The sequence below is a fragment of the Arachis hypogaea genome, chromosome 4, assembly GCF_003086295.3.
Source record: "Arachis hypogaea cultivar Tifrunner chromosome 4, arahy.Tifrunner.gnm2.J5K5, whole genome shotgun sequence".
Classification (NCBI taxonomy): domain Eukaryota; kingdom Viridiplantae; phylum Streptophyta; class Magnoliopsida; order Fabales; family Fabaceae; genus Arachis; species Arachis hypogaea.
Window position 1 is genome coordinate 22,720,177 of NC_092039.1, and position 17,941 is coordinate 22,738,117.

The following is a 17,941-nucleotide window of genomic DNA, read 5'->3' on the forward strand; positions in this document are numbered from 1 at the left end:
TTTCTGACTCGGAAAAAATTCACTGAATCCAAATATCATATTTAAATCATCAAATTCCAATTGCCAAATCTTCCAACCATATTCGCTCCTATTTAACTTATTATTTAATTAATTTCGGTTAGACTGGGTATTACATTCTACCCCCCTAACAGAAATTTTTGCCCTCGAAAATTCCATCCATCACTGCGAGTACGCGCGCGTAGTGTGCCTTTATATCCAATGCATAACAGTTCCAAGGTCTTTTTACTCTGCACGCTTCCGTTGCCACGCTCTGATTTCTCTATCTCCGAGGGTCTCGGTCATTCGTTCAACGCTGACCAACAGCCTCGTTCCTTACTTTTATCGTCTCATTAACCATCACCCTATTAAATCTCAAATCATGTCATCAATAATATTGCCATCATCGTTAATCATAGCCATCATCCCACGTCATTATAATCAATCAAAGATCATCACCACACCTTAATCATACTCCATCACTATCCTCTCTCTCTGCCAAGCCAATTCCTCTAATCACAGTTCGACTCCAAGCATAACCTCCAAACTTACTTTCTTATTCTCAAACCCTCGAATTTCTATATGACTTGCTATTATAAAGTCTCTGACTTATCAATCAAAAACCCATTTCATTTCTAGAAATCAAATGAGTTTGGAATAACAAGCTAACAAAATCATAAGAATCCGGCTTTCTTTTAATAATCTATAAAAGCATTTGAAACACATCTCTCTTGTTAAAGTTATTCAAATCAAAGGTCCTTCTCGAAACTATAACCAACACTCTTTCAAATTCTTGGGAAAAATTGACAGCACCTCTCCTAAAAACTGGAGTTTACCTCCCGTCATGGGTTCCCTCAAACCAATCTCAGTACCACATCAGCAATTCAATTTAATGGTTTTCACGTTCGTCTTTCAAAACCAATCATCATAAATCTTAATCTAAATCCAAGGTCACTATGATCAAACATCATAGTACTCATCTCTCAAACACGACAACTTGCACTCTCTCATCATCTAAATCCAATTATGCATCAATGATAATTTCCTCATCCGCTTTAGAACTATCAAAGCTCGCAGCTGCAATCAATTCCAACTATTTGGGGATCATTACTTACAGTAACCCGCTTAGCCCTTCTAGTATTCAAACTTAAGATATTATAGTAAACTTTTACAGCTCCTATTCGTAGCTATCCTGTGTTACTGCTTCCGCAAGTTTCTGCTGCTTTGTTCTGATCTCTCGTCTAGTACTAGCTCTATCACTTACTTCCTCAAGTACTCAACCACAACTTAGCATGACTGGCATTTCAAATCAATGTTTCCAAATCCATCATTTAGGACCATTCCTTATCTATTTAAATCAAAGGAACTAAAAGTCACGGGTTCAATCCGTTTCACCAAAAATTTAGAAATCAACCAACTACATAACAAACAAAACACATCATTCTCAATAGAAAATCATTTACATCACAGGCATTTATCCATTTGTATTAAGGCAAATCCTTACTCGGACCATCCGGTTTGCTTCTCAGTCTAATATTAAGCTCGACATTCCCTGTTTTACTGTACAGGCGGTATTATAAAATCACGCACTGTCCTTTAAGCCTGATTATTGCAATTACCTCAATCTTACTATCGCAATCGGCCCGCATCCTGACTCTTTCCTTGTTGGCAATTTCTTGATACATGCCCTGGTAACCCGCATTTGTAACATATACCTAACCCCAATCGGCACGGCCTATTTGGGTGATGACTTCCACATCTCTGACAGCTCGAAACATCAGAAGCAGCCGTTGTCCGTTTTCCCTTACCGTTTTTTTGGGACTCCTCACTCATCGCAAAGTTATTCCGTCCTTGGTGAAAGTGTTGTATGTATCTGATAAACCACTATTTTATGGTTTATATTGTGTTTAATTGTGTGGTTTTATCATGATCCTTACCCACTTATTCATTAATTTAGCATGCATTTATATTTCCTTCCTGAAATTATTACATTATTGAAAACTGCTTCCTAGAGACATTTAATTATGCATTTTAATTCTCCTTTATTCTATTCGATGCTGTAATCTGTGTGTTAAGTGTTTCAGGCTTTATTGGACATGAATGAGTTGGAGATTGGAAAGGAAGCTAGCAAAAATGGAAGGAACACGAGAAATTGAGGAGATAACCAGCGAGAAGTGACGCGGCCGCATGGCTCACGCGTTCGCGCGAAAGAGGAGAAATCGCAGTGACGCGGCCGCATGGCTCACGCGACCGTGCGGATTGGAAAAGCACAAGTGACGCGGAAGCGTGGACGACGCGAACGCGTGGCAAGGGAAAACGCGAATGACGCGTCCGCATGGATGACGCGATCGCGTGACGTGCGCGATTTGCATAATCTGTAGAATTCACTGGGGGCCATTTTGGACCCTATTTTGACCCAGTTTTCGACCCAGAACAGTAAACTAGAGCCAGAGAACATACAGAACAACAATTCATTCTAGACAATTTTAGTTTTAGATCTAGTTTTGACTCCTCCTCTAGGTTTTTCTCTCTAGACATTCATAGTTCTTAGGATTTTATTTTTCTACTACTTTTTGCATTGGGACACTGAGAAGAGTTATTACCTCATCAAGACTTCGTCATTCTAGTTCGTTTTCTTTACTTGGCTTTACTCTTCCATGTCATTTGCTTTGTTTAATTTTACCATTGGAATATTTTTAGGATTATTTAATACAATGAATACTTTTATTTTTAATTGATTATTTTGATTTTTATTTACAATGTCTTTCTTCAATTCCCTTTCATATGTTATGAATTTTACATTCATAATGAGCGAGTAGTTCCCTAACTTGATGGGGAGTTGATTGAAAGGAACCCTTGAGTTGGAAGGCTTAAAAGAAAGATTGTAATTGGGTTTATTGTTGGATTGCCCTCTAGTCACTAACACCAATCCCTTTTAATTAAGTGGGTTGCAACTTGTGAACGGACGTAGCATTCCGACTTGTTTGACTTTCCCTTATCTAGTAAGAGATAACTTAACAGGATAACCTTTAATTATTAATTAATCTAGAGAGTAATTCAACAATACTGGGACTTCCAACTAATCAACTCCCAGTCAAGGCTTTTATTTACATTATTCAAATTCTCCAATTTTATTTCCTGTTTACTCAACTCAAACCTTTTTGAAAACATCTGATTAATAAAATAGCACACTTTTCTGCAACTCGTTGGGAGACGACCTGGGATTCATACTCCCAGTATTTTAATTTCAAATTTCTGTGACACCTTTCTAAATTGATAAGTGGATTTCTGGCGAGTTAAGAACTATACTTGCAACGTATATATTTTAATAATTTTTTTTAATTCGCCAATTTCTGCCCGCATCAGTATCCTCTCCCCTTAAACTCTCGACCCCTTGGTGCGAATCCTTGGTTGTGCTCTCTATGACTTCCTTTCTCTGCAACCCTCCTTTTCACACACTCTTCAGCAATTTTGCTCTTATTCACCAAATCTGAAAAAGTTCGGATCTCCATTGGTCCCACTGAACTTAAGATGTCGCTCTGGAGCCCTCCTTCATACTTAATGCATTTCCATTCCTCGAAGTCTCCCGGAGCTCCCTGATACATGCGGAAAAACCTAAATAGCTCCTCAAATTAGTCTGCATACTCAGATACGGACATAGCACCTTGCTTCAGCTGCAGTATCTCCAATTCCTTGGTTGTCCTGGTGGAATTCAGAAAGTACTTCTTATAGAATTCCACCTGGAAGGCATCCCAAGTGATAGGATCATCCCCCTGCTGCAGGAGGTGTCGGGCCCCTTGCCACCAATGCGATGCTTCCCCAGTAAGCAAATAGGTAGCAAATTCAACACACTGCTCCTCGGGTACCAACTGCGATTGCAGTGCTCGCTCCATAGCCTAAAACCAGGTATCAACTTCAGTTGGATTGGTGGTTCCCTTGAAGTTAGGTGGATTAACCTTTAAGAAAGTTGCCAGTGTCATCGGGCCCTGAGCTTCCCTTCTGCCATTGCCATTATTGTTTATCTGTTGCCCAAGAGCCTCCGTAGTGGCCTGCACAGCAGCAGCCATATTCTCCAACGCTGCCAGAAGGTTTACCGGGTTGATTTTCGGTTCCTGCGTACTAGTACGATCTCTCTCACATCCCCGACCGGGTCCACGAGGCACCATCTGGTTCTTATACACACCAAACAATCGATATCAAGTTGATCAGTCTCAATATCGAAAGTATAGTGCTTCAAAGTACCAAAGGTACATTCATGGACTTCATGCTAGATGTATCGGTTAGATACCCTAACTAGCACAGGCACAGACTCAGAGTATGTATTGAAGCATAAGCAGTTCCATCCCTCAGGCTCACGAGGACGAACTGCTCTAATACCATAATGTAACACCCTAATATTCAAATCCTTATGCTCGAGTCATAAGTCAATGATACTACGGTGGTACGACTCTCAGGTGGATTTTTAATATATAAATATAGGTAATTTTGGAAAGAATATTAATCAAGAAGCCTTAAAAGAGTATAAATAAAATTGCGAAGACGTATCACTCACGTTTCGACAACAAAAAGATAAACCGTGAAGCCGAAAGCGATATACGGACAAGGCATAAAGGAGATTAAGAGATAGATAACAGATAGATATATATAACATAAGCAAATAGCCACTAGTCGCGACCAGCGAAGTTTAGGCCGGCTAGGGTACAATATGAAAGTAGTTGACAACAGTATATCTTAATCTCTCCCAAAGGAAACATGAGAGCCTCTATAGGCAAGTTCAAAAGAGTTCAATACATAATATAATCTTTTCAAAACAAAGGTGGAGAGATTCTAAGCACAATACAAAGTAGAGAAAATAAGGATCTTCACACCGTCTCTCAAACGACCCACAACTCACTTCTGAGCATCTGGGCCTGTATCTGAAAAATAAGAGACATATACGGAATGAAAACCCTAGGCCCATGGGTTCCCAGTATGGTAAAGTGAAAAATAAATACAATGCACTGTAATAAAAACTCACTAAGCATCCTAAACTTCTTCACCAATTATCCATCCTAAGTTTTCACTAATCCATGAATAGGCAACTGTCATAAGGGAGTGCTAAATCTAATTCATGTTTCACATGTTTCCCAACTCGCTGACTCTTCCACGAATCAGACTCAGAATCATAAGCAAAATCACCACCAGTTGTTCTACCTCAGCAATTCTGTATCAATACATCATACCCTTACCTGGAGCTAGTAAAACCACATCACTGCGTCTACCCAGGGAGCTCAAATTATCTCATCAAGAACAGCCCTAAACATCCACCGACACCAGCATGAGGGGCCTCTCAGTTGTACAAACACAAGCAATACAGGCAAGTAATACACATATAAGGTACAAGTATAACAAGTAGCACATAATCAGGTAACATAGCATATATGATGTAGAAATCCAAAACAAATAGGCAAACCCAAACAATTCAAACATATGCAAATGATGTATGCCTGCCCTATGGCTGATGATATCATCTGTCGGTTATATAGCTAACTCGACATGTCTTGGTAGCTAACCATTGGATAGAAACACCCCTTGCGGAGCAAGTAGGTTTGAGCTATAACCCCCTTGCTACTACCCGCTCAACCCAGAGCCAGTGGAATAACCACTACTGCGGCTACTACCCAGGTGGGTGTTTAAAAGCTCAACCTGGAGCGAGTGAATTTACCACTACTGCCGCTACTACCCAGGTGTCACAATCTCTGACCTGGAGCAAGTGGGATGAACCACAACCTTTGCTACTGTCAAGGATCTCAAAACATACATTCGTTCAGTTTAAAAGCAATCATCATTGTTATCAAATCTCAAACATTAACCTGGAGCAAGCGGGATGAACCACCACCCTAACTACTACCCAGGTATCACTAATACATTCATTCAAAACTCCATAATTAAACTCATTTATCATAAACATCATTTCCCGTCTCATACCCGGAGCAAGTGGACAACGCCACTGCCTGCAACCCGGGGTCACACATCACATTTCAAAAATTTCCATTATTATCCATTTAACACATTCATTCATTAATCATATATGCATTTATACTCAACCATAATCAATAATGGCTTTGCCATAACTCGGCAATTACTCAGCCATCCGGCTCATAGTTCAATCAAGAACCAGCCATTTATCAATAAATATAGCCCTTTGGCTCATGGCATACACGGTACTTCCATCGTCATCCTCCATATCTCATATGATCATCTTTGATCATCATTGATCACAACTTTCCCCTTGCTTCATTTGCAAGTTACCACATCCCCTAGCTCCATCTTCAATGATAGGCATATCATAAAGATTTAATACATAAGGGGTGAGATCGGAGGCTTAGAAGTATGAGATTTGGCTTTTAAAACTCCAAAATCAACTTTGGCATGAAAATAGGGCCACGCGTACGCGTCCTCCACACGCACGCGTGGATGGCCACAATGTTCATCGACGCGTATGCGTCGCCCACGCGTACGCATGGATTGAAAAATAGCCAAACGACGTGCACGCGTCAGCCACGCGTACGCGTGGGTGCATTTTGCGCCAAAGCACAAAATTGGCACAATTCTGGCACAACTCTTGGAAAAATAGCTAGGCCTTTGGTGCAGCGCATCGACGTGCCCACACACACCACGCGCATGCGTGGATGGTGCCTTCTCGAAGAACGACACGTACGCACCAAGTGCGCCTACGGGCGGAGGGTCATTCTGCTAAAAATTTTCTAAGTTAAAGGCTGCGGAATTCACAAATTCAACCCCCAATCTTCCGACGGACATAACTTTCTTATTTTAAATCGTTTTTCGCCCATTCTTCAAACGGCATGGACATCCCAGATCCAATTTTATTTCTAAATGAGTTTGGTAAAAAACGGAGATCCGGAGTCCAAGTTATGTTCCATCAAAGTATGCTCAAAAACTATATTTTCATACAAAACCGCAAAGTGCAATTTTCAAAACAAGTCATTTTCAACCCTTTTCAAATTCAACCAAAGCATGCCAATTTCGACCCTTTTTGAAATCAATCAAAATATACCAAAATCAACATCAATCCTCCTCAACTCATGCATTAACACCTTACCACAATTCACAAAACCGCCATATAACCATTTTTACCCATTTTAAACAAATGGCTAAATTACAAAAACATTAACATGTCATACATCCTTCCTCATTCCAATTTCCAACAATACTATTTCCAATCAATCATCATTATACATAATCAATATCATACTCACTATCACATGGTTTCACCCACAAATCAACCTTAATCATTCCTCAAGCATATATCACAACATACATATCTCTCATGCATCATCATACCATCAAGGCATCAATAATCATAATCATATATATGACCACATAATATATCTCAACCAAAACCAAACATACCTCATCTACATAATTTCACCCAAAATTACCAAATTCCACACTTCAATTCCTCAAACCTTATTATTCAATAACCAACCCAATCATTCATATATTCATTATCTGAAATTCATCCAATCACTTGTGTCATCATACAATGCACACATCAACTCACCTTCTTTACCTCTTTCCGGTCTCCGGCCCAAAATTCACGACCTCCGGCCCAATTTTATTATTTAAATGCATAAATCACAAATCAATACTCATTACCTAATACATCAAATTCTCAATACACCAAGCATACAAGGCCACACAATTCTCAACCCAATCATTAATTCACATTACATACCAACTATGCATATTAGCACCAACCATTTACACAATCCAAACTTAATCCTAGGGACATCTATCCTAGGAATTCTCATCACACCACACGGTACTTAAATGAAACTTAAACCGTACCTCTTGTAGCCAAACCAATTGAGCCTCTTCTATGGAAGTCTCCACTAACCCTTAGCTCCAAGCCTCACCAAAGCTCCACAAGCAACACCAACCTCTCAATTGTGCATCAAAATCACCAAATACACTAACATAACCAATTTTATATACATACATCAACCTAGGACTCATAAAAATGACAAATCACAAAGGTTTGAGCACTTCTTACCTCAGCCTATATGAAGTAGGGATAAAACCCACTTGGAATCCATGTTGGAGTATCCCTAAACACCCAAAATCACAAGATTTCAACACTAACTATCCAAAAATGTGTAACAGTAGGGAATTTTGAAAACTGGGTAGAGGAGAATGGAATATTCACCACAAAACTTAGATAGAATTGTAGAGGATGAGAAGAGCGACGCGTCAATCGGAGCTCCGTAGCTCAAGTTATGGAGGTTTGAAGATCAAAGAGAGTTAAGTTTTCTCTCTTCTCTTCTCTCTTCTTAATTCAGCACCCAACACCCCTTCTTTAGGGCAACATAAGCTGAAATGCTCATAACTAATGTTTATATATGTTGGGTTTCGGGCCCACTTAGGCCCGGTTCACTTATTTTTGTCTGTTGGCCAAATTTTGGACCAAAACCTTTAAGATTAGCGCTCTAATCGCACTTCAAATATTTCTACCTCCCCTAATTATAATTCCTCATTTCTTAATCTTATTTACTCATAATCAATTTTCTCAGCTGCAGTACCAGACAGGTCTCAGCCGGTACTACCGGTCAAAATTCCACTGCACGCTTTTACGCAGAAAACTATATTTTCCGACTCGAAAAAATTCACTGTATCCAAATATCATATTTAAATCATCAAATTCCAATTGCCAAATATTCCAACCATATTCGCTCCTATTTAACTTATTATTTAATTAATTTCAGTTAGACCGAGTATTACAAGTGTCACATAATCATCACATTCATCATGTTCTTGTGTGCGAATGAATATCTTAGAATAAGAATAAGCATGAATTGAATAGAAGAATAATAGTACTTTGCACTAATACTCGAGGAACAGCAGAGCTCCTCACCTTAATCTATGGTGTGTAGAAACTCCACCATTGAAAATACATAAGTGAAAATAGGGTAGTATGGCCGAATGACCAGCCTCCCAAAACGTGAACAATGGTCCAAAGACGTTCCAAAAGCTCCTAGTACAATAGTAAAATCTATTTATACTAAACTAGTTACAAGAGTTTACAGAAATAAGTAAATGATGCAGAAATCCACTTCCAGGCCCACTTGATGTGTGCTTCGGCTGAGCATTGAAGCTTTCACGTGTAGAGGCCTTCTTTGGAGTTAAACGCCAGTTTGTAACTTATTTCTGGCGTTTGACTCTGGCTTGCAACTTCGTGAAGAGAATATCGGGAAGAGGATAGAATTTGATTGGTGAGTGGTGTTTTGGGTGGAGTGTTATAGAGATGTGTGAGGGGGAGAGAGAGAGAGTTGGGGTAGGTGGGGATTCTGTGAGGCCCACAGATCCTGAGGGGTCAAAGATTTCTCATCTCTGCTTCTTTTAGGCGTGCAAGACGCCCTTAGTGTGCAATCTTGGCGTTTAACGCCAGACTGCTGCTTGTTTCTAGCGTTAAACGCCAGCTTTTATTCCTTTCCTGGCGTTAAATGCCAAGCTGCAACCTGTTTCTGGCGTGTAACGCCATTTGTTGCTTCTTTTTGGCGTTTAACGCCAGTCTGGTGCTTCTTTCTGGCATTTAACGCCCATAATGGTGCCAGACTGGGCGCTAAATGCCCATTCTGCTACCTTTACTGGTGTTTAAACGCCAGTAAGTTTCTCCTCCATGGTGTGCTATTTTTAATGCTATTTTTGATTTTTCTTTAATTTTTCCAGTAATTTTTGTGACTCCGCATGATCATCAACCTAAAGAAAACATGAAATAACATAGAAAAATAAAATTGGGTTGCCTCCCAATTAGCGCTTCTCTAATGTCAATAGCTTGACAGTGAGCTCTCATGGAGCTTCACAGATGTTCAGAACAATGTTGGGGCCTCCCAACACCAAACTTAGAGTTTGAATGTGGGGGTTCAACACCAAACTTAGAGTTTGACTGTGGGGGCTTTGTTTGACTCTGCATTGAGAGAAGATTTTCTTGCTTCCTCTCCATGGTTACAGAGGAAGATCATTGAGTTTTAAACACACGGTAGTCCTCATTCAATTAGAGGAACAACTCTCCTCTGTCTACATCAATCACAACTTTTGCTGTGGCTAGAAAGGGTCTTCCAAGGATGATGGATTCATCCTCATCCTTCCCAGTGTCTAGCATTATGAAATCAGTAGGGATGTAAAGGCCTTTAACCTTTACTAGCACGTCCTCTACCAGTCCATAAGCCTTTTTCATGGATTTATCTGCCATCTCTAATGAGAATTTGGCAGCCTGTACCTCAAAGATTCCCAGTTTCTCCATTACAGAGAGTGGCATTAAGTTTATGCCTGACCCCAGGTCACACAGAGCCTTCTCAAAGGTCATGGTGCCTATGGTACAGGGAATTAAGAATTTACCAGGATCCTATTTCTTTTGAGGTAATGTCTGCCTAGCCAAGTCATTTAGTTCATTGGTGAACAAGGGGGGTTCATCCACCCAAGTCTTATTACCAAATAACTTGACATTCAGCTTCATGATTGCTCCAAGGTACTTAGCAACTTGCTCTTCAGTAATATCTTCATCCTTCTCAGAGGAAAAATACTCATCAGAGCTCATGAATGACAGAAGTAGGTTCAATGGAATCTCTATGGTTTCTAGATGAGCCTCAGATTCTTTAGGTTCCTCAATGGGGAACTCCTTTTTGTCCAGAGGATGTCTCATGAGGTCTTCTTCACTGGGATTCACGTCCTCCTCCTCCTCTCTAGGTTCGGCCACACCAAGTAAGGTTATGGCCTTGCACTCTCTTTTTGGATTCTCTTATGTATTGATTGGGAGAGTACTAGGAGGAGTTTCTGTTACTCTTTTACTCAGCTGGCCCACTTGTGCCTCCAAATTTCTAATGGAGGACCTTGTTTCATTCATGAAACTTAGAGTGGCCTTAGATATATCAGAGACTATGTTTTCTAAGCTAGAGCGGCTCTGCTCAGAATTCTCTGTCTGTTACTGAGAGGATGATGGAAAAGGCTTGCTATTGCTAAACCTGTTTCTTCCACCATTATTAAAGCCATGTTGAGGCTTTTTTTGATCCTTCCATGAGAAATTTGGATGATTTTTCCATGAGGAATTATAGGTGTTTCCATAGGCTTCACCCATGTAATTCACCTCTGCCATTGCAGGGTTCTCAGGATCATAAGCTTCTTCTTCAGAAGATGCTTCTTTAGTATTGTTGGATACATTTTGCAAACCATTCAGACTCTGAGAAATCATATTGACTTGCTGAGTCAACATTTTATTTTGAGCCAATATGGCATTCAGAGCATCAATTTCAAGAACTCCATTCCTCTGAGGCATCCCATTATTCACAGGATTCCTCTCAGATGTGTACATGAACTGGTTATTTGCAACCATTTCAATGAGTTCCTGAGCTTCTGTAGGCGTTTTCTTCAGGTGAATAGATCTACCTGCAAAATGGTCCAATGACATTTTAGACAATTAAGAAAGATCATCATAGAATATATCCAGGATGGTCCATTCTGAGAGCATGTCAAAAGGACACTTTTTGGTCAGTTGCTTGTATCTTTCCCAAGCTTCATAGAGGGATTCACCTTCTTTTTGTCTGAAGGTTTGAACATCCACTCTAAGCTTGCTCAGCTTTTGAGGAGGAAAGAATTTGGCTAAGAAAGCCGTGACCAGCTTATCCCAAGAGTTCAGGCTATCTCTAGGTTGAGAGTCCAACCATATTCTAGCTCTGTCTCTTACAGCAAAAGGGAAAAGCATAAACTTGTAGACCTCGGGATCAACTCCATTGGTCTTAACAGTATCACAAATCTGCAAGAATTCAGTTAAGAACTGAAAAGGATCTTTTGATGGAAGTCCATGAAACTTGCAATTCTGTTGCATCAGAGAAACTAGTTGAGGCTTTAGCTCAAAGTTTTTTGCTCCAATGGCAGGGATTGAGATGCTTCTTCCATGGAAGTTGAAATTTGGTGCAGTAAAGTCACCAAACATCTTCCTTGCATTGTTGTTGGGTTCGGCCATTACTTCTTTTACAAGATTCTCTGTAAGATTTTTTCTGGATTGTTGTACTTTAGCTTCTCTTAGCTTCTTCTTCAGAGTCCTTTCAGGTTCAGGATCTACTTCAACAAGAATGTCCTTGTCCTTGCTCCTGCTCATATGAAAAAGAAGAGGACAGAAAAGAAAGAGGAATCCTCTATGTCACAGTATAGAGATTTCTTTATGTGAGTAGAAGAAGATAAGAATAGGAGAAGGAGAAGAAAAGAATTCAAACATAGAGAAGAAGAGAGGGTTCGAATTATGAGTAGAAGAGAAGTGTTAGTAGATAAATAAATAAATAGAAAGAGATGAGAGAGAGGAGAAAATTCAAATTTTAATTAAGAGAAAAGAAAAATATTTTTTTATTTTAATTATTAGTTAAAATTTGAAAATTAAGGGAAGAAATAGAATAAAATTAAAATTTAAAATAATTAGTTAATTAAAAAGAATTTTGAAAAAGAAGTTAATGATTTTTCGAAAATTAGAGAGAGAAAAGTAGTTAGGTGGTTCTAAAAAAGATAAGAATTTTAAAATCAAACAAAAAGTTAGGTAGTTAATTGAAAAAGATTTGAAAATCAATTTTGGAAAGATAAGAAGTTAGAAAAGATTTTGAAATTGATTTTGAAAAAGATATGATTTGAAAAAAGATATGTTTGAAAAGATATGATTGAAATTTATTTTGAAAAAGATTTGAAAAGGAAATTAAAAAGATTTGATTTTTAAAATTTAAATTAATTACTTGACTAACAAGAAACTAGAAGATATGATTCTAGAATTTAAAGATTGAACCTTTCTTAACAAGAAAGTAACAACTTGAAATTTTTGAATCAATCACATTAATTGTTAGTAAAGTTTTTGAAGAATTAAAATAAAGATAAGAAAAAGATTTTGAAAATCAATTTAAAAAAAATTCGGACAAATTAAAGAAAAATGAAAAAGATTTGATTTTTGAAAAAAAAATTCAAAAGATAAGATTTTTAAAATTGAAATCTTGACTTGACTAACAAGAAACAACTAATTTTAAAATTTTTTGACTAAGTCAACCCAAAATTTCAAAATTTATGAGAGAAATAAGGGAAAGATATTTTTTATTTTTGAATTTTTAATGAGGAGAGAGAAAAACACTAAAATGACTCAAAACATGAAAAATTAATATCAAAACAAAGAAAACATGCAGGAACACTATGAATGTCAAGATGAACACCAAGAACACTTTGAAGATCATGATTAACATCAAGAACTTATTTTTGAAAAATTTTCAAGAAAGGAAAAACATGCAAGACACCAAACTTAGAGATTTTTCATGTTTAGACACTATGAATTCAAAAATGCATATGAAAAACAACAAAAAACACAAAACAAGAAAAATTAAAGATCAAACATATAAAATCATCAAGAACAACTTGAAGATTATGAAGAACACATGCATGAATTTTTCAAAATTTTTAGAAAATTAAAAAGATGCAATTGACACCAAACTTAAAAATTGACTCAAGACTCAAACAAGAAACACAAAATTTTTGGTTTTTATGATTTTATTAATTTTTTTGGATTTTTCAAAAATAATTTTGGAAAAACGAAAAAGAAGAAAAATTTTTGAAAGATTTTTGAAAACTTTTTGAAAATAAAATAATGGTTAAAATAAGAAGAAAATTACCTAATCTGAGCAACAAGATGAACCGTCAGTTGTCCAAACTCGAACAATCCCCGGCAATGGCGCCAAAAACTTGGTGCACGAAATTGTGATCTCAATGGCGCCAACAACTTGGTACGCACAATTGTAATCTCAACTCTTTTTCACAACTTCGCACAACTAACCAGCAAGTGCACTGGGTCGTCCAAGTAATAAACCTTACGTGAGTAAGGTTCGATCCCACGGAGATTGTCGGCTAGAAGCAAGCTATGGTCATCTTGTAAATCTCAGTCAGACGGATTCAAATGGTTATGGAGTTTTGATAATTAAAAGATAAATAAACATAAAATAAAGATAGAGATACTTATTTGATTCATTGGTGGGAATTTCAGATAAACGTATGGAGATGCGTTGTTCCTTCTGAATCTCTGCTTTCCTATTGCCTTCATCCAATCCTTCATACTCCTTTCTATGGCAAGCTGTATGTTGGGTGTCACTGTTGTCAATGGCTACTTCCCGTCCTCTCATTGAAAATGGTCCTCTATGGTTTCTGTATGGCTAATCAACTGTCGGATTTCTCGTCTCGGATGAAAAATACCATGCACAGATATCGTATGGCTAATCAGCTGTTGGTTCTCGATCGTGTAGGAATGGAATTTACTATCCTTTTGCGTTTGTCACTACGCCCTACAGTCGCGACTTTGAAGCTCATCACAGTCATCCCATCCCAGATCCTACTCGGAATACCACAGACAAGGTTTAGACTTTCTGGATCTCAAGAATGCTGCCAATTGATTCTAGCTTATACTACGAATATTCTAATCTCAGATTTAGATGTCCCATTGTCAAAGGGGAGTCAATGTGAATCGTTGATTAGAAACCCAAGAGATATACATTCAAGCTTGTCTTCATGTAGAACGGAAGTGGTTGTCAATCACGCGTTCATAAGTGAGAATGGTGATGAGTGTCACATAATCATCACATTCATCATGTTCTTGTGTGGAAATGAATATCTTAGAATAAGAATAAGCATGAATTGAATAGAAGAACAATAGTACTTTGCATTAATACTCGAGGAACAGCAGAGCTCTACACCTTAATCTATGGTGTGTAGAAACTCCACCGTTGAAAATACATAAGTGAAAATAGGGTTGGCATGGCCGAATGGCCAGCCTCCCAAAACGTGAACAATGGTCCAAAGATGTTCCAAAAGCTCCTAGTATAATAGTAAAAAGTTCTATTTATACTAAACTAGTTAGTAGAGTTTACAAAAATAAGTAAATGATGCAGAAATCCACTTCCGGGCCCACTTGGTGTGTGCTTGGGCTGAGCATTGAAGCTTTCACGTGTAGAGGCCTTCTTTGGAGTTAAACGCCAATTTGTAACTTTTTTCTGGCATTTGACTTTGGCTTGCAACTTGTTTCTGGCGTTTAACGCCAGAATAGGGCAGAAAGCTGGCGTTGAACGCCAGTTTGCATCATCTAAACTCGGGTAAAGTATGGACTATTATATATTTCTGGAAAGCCCTAGATGTCTAATTTCCAACGAAATTAAGAGCGCGCCATTTGAGTTTCGGTAGCTCCATGAATTCCATTTCGAGTGCAGGGAGGTCAGAATCCAATTGCATCAGCAGTCCTTTTTCAGCCTCTGAATTAGATTTTTGCTCAGGTCCCTCAATTTCAGCCAGAAAATACCTGAAATCAAAGAAAAACACAAAAACTCATAGTAAAGTCCAAAAATGTGAATTTTGCTTAAAAACTAATAAAAATATACTAAAAAGTAGCTAGATCCTACTAAAAACTACCTAAAAACAATGTCAAAAAGCGTATAAATTATCCACTCATCAGAAGTCTTGATCAAGAAGAGACTCCATTCAATTTTAATCCATCACAGTAAGTGGTAATTCCTTGTTGTTTTCCCTCTGATTATCTGAATTTAAAGTATTATTATTAATGCTTGAAAAGAATATAACTTATGGTTGGGCACATCACACAGCCTTACCTATGTTATGTGATTATGTAAAGAAACACCAAACTCTCTCATTATAATTTTTCTTTTGATAGGTACAGATTAGATAAAATTATATTATTTTTCTTTAATGATAAATTACTCATTTTTTGTCATGTATTATTTGCAGATTTATTAGTATATGGGACATGTCAAGCATGGAAATAAATATACAAGCAAATTGATGTCTTTTTAACAAATATTAATTACTATTTTATTATGATAATTATTATCAAACAAGGATTTTATTATTCTGTTGAGAATTATTGATAAATTTGTATTTGAAACACTAACTAAATCTTTTAATATCTATTTTAATTACAACTTTATTATTCGTTATTTTGTCTCTTTTTTTAATTTTTTCTATTGTGTTCAAATTTATTTATTAATTAAAATTATTACACATGTATAAACAAAAAAAATGTTATTGTGAATTTTATCTTTTTTGTATTTTCACTAGAAAAATAACTTTTATTTTTGCCAAAAAGGCAATCCTTCTACTAGTTACATATTGGCTTTAAGCAACATTTTAATAAGTTGCATATTTTGAATATTAGACAACACTTGTATAGGTTGCATTTCCAAAAGAAAAGGCAATGCTTTTAAAGGTTGCATATTCAAAACTTATAGGCAACACTCCGAAGGATTGCAAATTCAAACTTATAAGAAACGCATAAAAGGGTTGCATTTAATGGCAAATATGTAACACTTTTTAGTAGTGACCAAAATATGAGAGAAAAGACAACACTGCAAAAGTGTTGTCTCAAACACACCTTTGAAGTGTTGTTGTTTTTCAACCAAAGGCAACACTTACCAGGTGTTGCCCTCAAAAGCGTTGCTTTTGAAGTAAAAAGGTGTTGCCTTGATCTAAGGCAATTGCCGCATCTGCAACGCCCTCTAAAAACGTTGCCTTAGGTCCAAAAGTGTTGCCATAGATCAAAAGCAACCTTTTGTCAACCTTTAGATAACACTTTTTAAATGTTGCCTCAACCTGAAAATATTGTAGTGCAATGATATTCCGATTGAAGTTTGGAAGGGCCTTGCAGAAAAAGGCATCAATTGGTTAACCAAGCTTTTTAATGAGATTTTAATATCAAAGAAGATGTCAGATGAGTGGAGAAAGAACACCTTGGTACCTATCTACAAGAATAAGGGGGAAATATAGAGTTGTAGAAACTATAGAGGGATCAAGCTCATGAGCCACACCATGAAGTTACGGGAAAAGGGTGATAAAACGGAGGCTGAGACAAGAGACACAAGTAACATAGAACCAATTTGGTTTTATGTCAGACAGATCCACCAATGAAGCTATATACTTGTTCAAAAGGGTGATGGAGAGGTATTGTAGTAATAAAAGGGATCTAAATATGGTGCTTATTAATTTGAAAAAAGAATACGATAGTATGTCAATAGAGGTCTTATGGAAGGTTTTGGAAAGAAAGAGAATAAGGATTGCATATATTCGTATATGATGGGGCTACAACTAGGGTGAAGACTTAAGGTTGTGTCGCAAAGAAATTTTCTATTGGTATAGGATTACATTAGGGATCATCCATAAGTTTATAGCTTTTCATATTAGTCTTGAAAGTACTCACAAAGCATATCTTAGAGCCTGTGCCATGGTGCATGCTTTTTGCCGATGATATCGTCCTTATGGGAGATTCAAAGAAAGACGTAAATAAGAAGTTGGATTTATAAAGAGAAGCTCTAGAAGTGTATGGTCTGCGCATAAGCCGTAGCAAGACTGAATATACGGAATGTAAGTTCGGACACTGTTCATACCCTGGGTCGAGCTATCCGACCTGGGATGATTCGAGATAAAGTGACCAACCTCTTCAGGTCAAACTATCCGACCTCTTTTCAAAGAGCTCAGCCAAATCGATAGGAGAGCCCAATTAAGGGCCCAAATAGAGGAGTACGACCCGAATCCTAAGGCAGCTCAAGCCTATAGGATAGAGGCGGTTCCGTTGAAGATACGCTGACCTCAACTCAAAGATAAAGATAAGATAAGATAACTAACTTATTGGTGCACGAAATTGCAATAACACTTTTGCAATCCCGCACAACTAACCAGCAAGTGCACTGGGTCGTCCAAGTAATACCTTGCGTGAGCAAGGGTCGATCCCACGGAGATTGTCGGCTTGAAGCAAGCTATGGTTATCTTGTAAATCTTAGTCAGGATATCAGAAATTATCAGGATTGAATGTGAAAAACAAAAGAACATGAAATGATTACTTGTATTGCAGTAATGGAGAATGGGTTGAGGCTTT